The sequence below is a fragment of the Balaenoptera physalus genome (assembly GCF_965194825.1).
Source record: "Balaenoptera physalus genome assembly, chromosome: 16".
Lineage (NCBI taxonomy): Eukaryota > Metazoa > Chordata > Mammalia > Artiodactyla > Balaenopteridae > Balaenoptera > Balaenoptera physalus.
The window spans coordinates 72,919,874-72,926,178 of NC_138898.1; the positions used below are offsets into that span (position 1 = coordinate 72,919,874).

A 6,305-nucleotide genomic window follows, 5' to 3' on the forward strand; every position below is an offset into this window, starting at 1 on the left:
AGGTCATCCTCCCAGCACCCCAGCAAGGCAGGTACTACGGTATCATCATTTTACAGAAGAGGAAACTGAGGCTTAGAGAGGTTAAGCGACTGCTCCAAGAGACTGTAGAGCCAGGATGTGAGCCCAGTTCTGTCTGATTCTAAATCCCACACATATTTTGTTTTTTGGGGGTTTTTTTGGCCGCACAGCACAGCATACGGGACCTTAATTCCCCGACTAGAGATGGAACCCCTGTGCCCACTGCAGTGGAAGTGTGGAGTCTTAACCACTGGACCACCAGGGAAATCCTAAGAAGTTACCTCCACCCCGTTTCTTTTTTTAATTGAAGTAGAGTTGATTTACAATGTTGTGTTAATTTCTGCTGTACAGCAAAGTGACTCAGTTACACACATAGACATTCTTTTTTTATATTCTTTTCCATTATGGTTTATAACAGGATATTGAGTTCCCTGTGCTATACAGTAGGACATTGTTTTTTATCCATTCTAAATGTAATAGTTTGCATCTACTAACCCCAAACTTGTTGCCATTGTTATTTTTTTAATATATATAAATTTATTTATTTATTTTGGCTGTGTTGGGTCTTCGTTGCTTTGCGCAGGCTTTCTCTAGTTGCAGTGAGTGGGGGCTACTGTTCGTTGCGGTGCGCAGGCTTCTCATTGTGGCTTCTCTCGTTGCGGAGCACAGGCTCTAGGTGCACAGGCTTCAGTAGTTGTGGCATGTGGGCTCAGTAGTTGTGGCTTGCATGCTCTAGAGTGCAGGCTCAGTAGTTGTGGCACACGGGCTTAGTTGCTCCACGGCATGTGGGATCTTCCCAGGCCAGGGCTCGAACCCGTGTCCCTGGCATTGGCAGGCGGATTCTTAACCACTTCGCCACCAGGGAAGCCCCGTTGTCATTGTTTTTAAGCTCTCCTTCCATCAAAACCAAACTCCCAGTCTGTCCCTCTCCCTCCCCCCTCCCGCCAACCACAAGTTTGTTCTCTATGTCTATGAGTCTGTTTCTGTTTTGTAGATAGGTTCATTTGCATCATATTTTAGATTCCACATCCCTTTCTTTTAAACAAAAAAATTTATTTAAGCCACACCGCACGGCACGCGGGATCTTAGTTCCTGGACCAAGCGTGGAACCTGTGCCCCCTGCAGTGGAAGGGCAGAGTCCTAACCACTGGACCACCAGGTAATTCCCCCCAAATCCACACTTTTAACCCCTGCACTCTATCGCCGTGTCCCTGACTTCTGAGCATTGCAGCTTGGTCTATAAAGCTCCGTACACTCAAGGACCTTCTCATCACTGGTCTGAGAGTTGGGTACCTGAGACAAGGATTTGAGTGCAAATTATTTATTTGGGAAGTGGTCCCAGGAGGCACTGGGAGAGGGCTGGGGGAATGTATTAGTCTGCTTGGGCTGCCATAACCACATTCCATGCGCTGGGGGGCTTAAACAACAGAAATTTATTTTCTCACATTTCTGGGGGCTGGAAGTCCAAGATCACGGTGCCAGCAGGGTTGAATTCCTCAGAGGCCTTCGCTTTCTTGTTTCCTTTTCATATGGTTGTCCTTCTGTGTGCACCCCTGCTGTCTCTCTGTGTGGCCTAACTCTTCTTTTTTTTTTTTTTAAACTTTGGGTTTATTTATTTATTTATTTATTTACTTATGGCTGTGTTGGGTCTTCGTTTCTGTGCAAGGGCTTTCTCTAATTGGGGCAAGTGGGGGCCACTCTTCATCGCGGTACGCGGGCCTCCCATTATCGCGGCCTCTCCTGTTGCGGAGCACATGCTCCAGATGCGCAGGCTCAGTAGTTGTGGCTCACGGGCCTAGTTGCTCCGTGGCATGTGGGATCCTCCCAGACCAGGGGTCGAACCCGTGTCCCCTGCATTGGCAGGCAGACTCTCAACCACCGCGCCACCAGGGAAGCCCAGCCTAACTCTTCTTATAAGAATATCAGTCAGATTGGTTTAGGGCACACCTTCGTGGCCTCATTTTTTTTTTTCTAAATTGAAGTACAGTTGATTTACAATGTTGTTTTAGTTTCTGGTGTACAGCAAAGTGATTCAGTTATATATACGTACATATTCTTTTTCAGATTCTTTTCCATTATAGGTTATTACAAGATATTGAATATAGTTCCTTGTGCTATACAGTAGGTCCTTGTTTTTTATCTATTTTTATATACAGTAGTGTGTATCTGTTAATCCCAAATCCCTAATTATCCCTCCCCCCCCTTTCCCCTTTGGTAACCATAAGTTTGTTTTCTATGTCTGTGAGTCTACTTCTGGGTTTTGTTTTGTTTTGTTTTTTTACTTATTCCTTTATTTTGTGTGTGTGTGTTTAATTTTTATTTTTTTTAACATCTTTATTGGAGTATAATTGCTTTACAATGTTGTGTTAGTTTCTGCTGTATAACAAAATGAATCAGCTATACATATACATATATCCCCATATCTCCTCCCTCTTGCGTCTCCCTCCCATCCTCCCTATCCCACCCCTCTAGGTGGTCACAAAGCACAGAGCTGATCTCCCTGTGCTATGTGGCTGCTTCCCACTAGCTATCTATTTTACATTTGGTAGTGTATATATGTCAATGCTACTCTCTCACTTCATCCCAGCTTACCCTTCCCCCTCCCCATGTCCTTAACAGTATACATTGTGAAAGTCCTAGATCAGTTGATATCATTTTTTTCATGAGAAAATGGAAAATTTTAGTATTTTTTTCTCTTCTTATGCCACACATCATAACATAGAGGAAATTAAAGGAAAATATCATTGTATATATAAACTTTAAAAATAACAACTCTATAAGTGTGAATATGTAGGTGTGTCTGTTTTTTTAATTAATTAATTTTAAATTTTTATTTTATATTGGGGTATAACCAATTATTAATGGTGCGATAGTTTCAGGCGCACAGCAAAGGGACTCAGCCATACGTATCCATGTATCCATTCTCCCCCAGACTCCCCTCCCATCCAGGCTGCCACATCACATTGAACAGAGCTCCCTATGCTATACAGTAGGTCCTTGTTGTTTATCTATTTTATATATAGTAGTGTGTATCTGTTAATCCCAAATTCCCAATTTATCCCTCTCCCCCTTTTCCCCTTTCATAACCATAAGTCTGTTTTCTATGTTTGTGAGTCTATTTCCATTTTGTAAATAATTTCATTTGTATCATTTTTTTAGATTCCACATATAAGTGATATCATACGATATTTATTTTTCTCTGTCTGTCCTACTTCACTAAGTATGATAATCTCTAGGTCCATCCGTGTTGCTGCAAATGGCATTATTTCATTCTTTTTAATGGCTGAGTAACATTCCATTGTGTGTATGTGCCACACCTTCTTCCATTCCTCTGTCAATGGACATTTAGTCCATCAACAGATGAATGGATAGAGAAGATGTGGGACATATATACAATGGAATATTACTCAGCCATAAAAAGAAACGAAATTGAGTTATTTGTAGTGAGGTGGATGGACCTAGAGTCTGTCATACAGAGTGAAGTAAGTCAGAAAGAGAAAAACAAATACTGTATGCTAACACATATATATGGAATCTAAAAAAAATGGTCATGAAGAACCTAGGGGCAAGACGGGAATAAAGACACAGACCTATTAGAGAATGGACTTGAGGATACGGGGAGGGGGAAGGGTAAGCTGGGACAAAGTGAGAGAGTGGCATGGACATATATACACTACCAAACATAAAATAGATAGCTAGTGGGAAGCAGCCGCATAGCACAGGGAGATCAGCTCAGTGCTTTGTGACCACCTAGAGGTGTGGGATAGGAAGGGTGGGAGGGAGGGAGACGCAAGAGGGAAGAGATATGGGGACATATGTATATGTATAACTGATTCACTGTGTTATAAAGCAGAAACTAACACACCATTGTAAAGCAATTATACTCCAATAAAGATGTTAAAAAAAATTAAAAATGGACACTTAGATTGTTTCCATGTCTTGGCTATTGTAAAGAGTGGTGCTATGGACATTGGGGTACATGTATCTTTTCAAATTAGAGTTTTTGTCTTTTCTAATGGCTTCATTTTAACTTAATCACCTCTTTAAAGGCCTTATCTCCAAATAAATACAGTCACATTCTGAGGTACTGGGGTTAGGGCTTCAGCCTAGGAATTGGAGGGGGCACAATTCAATCCATAAGTAAGTAAGTAAGTGAGACAGGGAGAAGGAAAGAAGCAAATGAGGGGAGCTTTGGTTGCTGCCGTGGGTGACTGGGGACAATGGGAGACAGCGTAAAACGCTCAGAGTTACTCCCAGGCACTGACTCTCCAGCACTCCTAGTCCAACAGGGAGTGCTCAAACTGAGCTGCAGCTGCCTGCAGTCAGATGCAGTCAACATGCAATGGAATGGAGTGTGCCAGGGGCATGTGGGTGGGCGCTGAATGTCCACTGTGCCATCCCCCATCTACTCCTAAGTCCATCAGATTCTTATGTTACAGTACTTGGCTCCAACCCAACTCTAGTTGGTTTCAACAGCCAATCTCAGAATGATCTTCATGTTTACAAATGGCAAAGTCAAGTCAGAGCCCTTCCATCAGAGCCTGCTCAGTTTCCGCGTTTTGCTGCTCTTCCCATCCCATGGCGGGAGCAATTTCATTTTCACGCCTTCTGGTTCAACCTTGTAAGAGTCAGGACTCTTGCATTGCAAATGGCAGAAACTCAGTTCAAACTGGCTTAAAAATAAAGAGGGAAAGGGGTTAGTTAATAGACTCATGTAACTGAACATGCCAGCACTGCTGATTCAGGAGTTCAAAAAATAACCTTGGGAACTAACACAACATTGTGAACCAAGTACTCTCTGATAAAATTAAAAAAAAAAAAATAGCCTTGGGAATTTGTCTTTCTGAACCTATTGGCTCAGTTTTTCTGTGTTGGCTTCTCTTGAAGGTAGGTTCTCTCTATGTCATGGCACAGGTGACCTCGAGCAGCTCCAGGGCTACATCCTACCAGTAGCTTTATCCATTAAGATGCTTTTGGATACTAGTAACAGAAAAACTGGCTCAAGAATAAGAACAGCACCCAGGGTCCAGAGGCAGGCTGGGCGTTCACTATTTCACTTAGCTGTTCAGCAAATACCGCCAAGCCCACCAGGCAACAACTCCATATATGCAAAGGGCACAAAATATGTGCTCTGACTGCACCTATTCCTGCCCTCTCCTCCAATCTATTCCCTATACAGAATCCCAGGTGACCCTTTACAGTGCGAATATAAGTAACTATATCACTCCCCTGATCTACACCCTTCTGTGGCTGCCTGTTGCTCTTTGGAAATCTTCACCAGCAGAGATGAACGCAGCCTCTGCACTGGGTGCATCTTTGACCTGGCAGATGAGTTCTTTTCAATCCTCATCAGAAAGGAGGACCCTGAGGAGTTCCATTCACTTGTTCACATTCGTGATCTTGTCCAGAGTGATACCAACCCTCCTGCTCTTTGTGGCAGTGTAGTCCCAAGTGATCTCAATCTTTTGGACATCCCACTGGTCCACTATACCTATCACTCCGGTTCACTATACTGATGACACCATGCTCATCAGACCTAGTGAGCAGGAAGTAGAAAATATCTGGACATTCTGGTGTATGACAGGAGAGGAGATAAACTCTACAGAGATTCAGGAGCCTGCCACATTGGTGAGGTTTACCTTCCAACCTTGTGGTCTGGGGCGTAGCAAGACATCCCCTCCAAGATAAAGGGAAGAATACTGCAGCTTGCATTTCATATTACTAAGAAGACAGCACAAGGTTGGCCTCGGGCTTTTAGAGACAATTCATACATAGTTGGGGATGCTGCTTCTTGCTAACTTAGAAAGCTATTGATTTTGAATAGGCCCAGAGCAAAACAGGGCTTTATAGTAGCGTTTGCACATTACAAGGGGTCCTGCGACTTAAGCCATATAACATGGCAGATCCCATGGCAGAGAGGTACCCATGGTGGAAAATGACATTGGGTAAAATCTCTGGCAAGACTTGATAGGAGAATTGCAACACAGACCCCTAGGGTTCTGGACAAAGGCCATGCCATCTGCATCAGAGAACTCCTCAATATTTGAAAAATCAGCTCCTGGCATGCTACTGGTCTCTAGTAGAGACTCTAGTAGAGAGTACATAACCATGGGACACCCATTATGAGCTGGCTATTGTTAGACCCACCAAGTCATAAGATTGGGCAAGTGCCTTAGAAACCCACAGTACAGTGGAAATGGCACATTTGGGATCAGTCTTGAGCAGGTCCAGAGGGCTTACTTAAGTTATACAAACATGTGGCCCAGACCTCCCTGTTATCTACCTCT

The 6,305-nt window shown here is 43.4% G+C and overlaps 1 long non-coding RNA gene across 1 annotated transcript in view; it reads right to left on the reverse strand.

The window, feature by feature from the left end:
• LOC309645684 overlaps positions 1–3,767 on the reverse strand; it is a 594,963-nt gene extending 591,196 nt beyond the window's left edge. Inside the window, exon 1 of the long non-coding RNA XR_014255013.1 lies at positions 1,732–3,767. This is a non-coding gene — a long non-coding RNA (uncharacterized lncRNA). The remainder of the gene's footprint in view (positions 1–1,731) is intronic.
• Between the last annotated feature and the right edge of the window lie 2,538 nt (positions 3,768–6,305).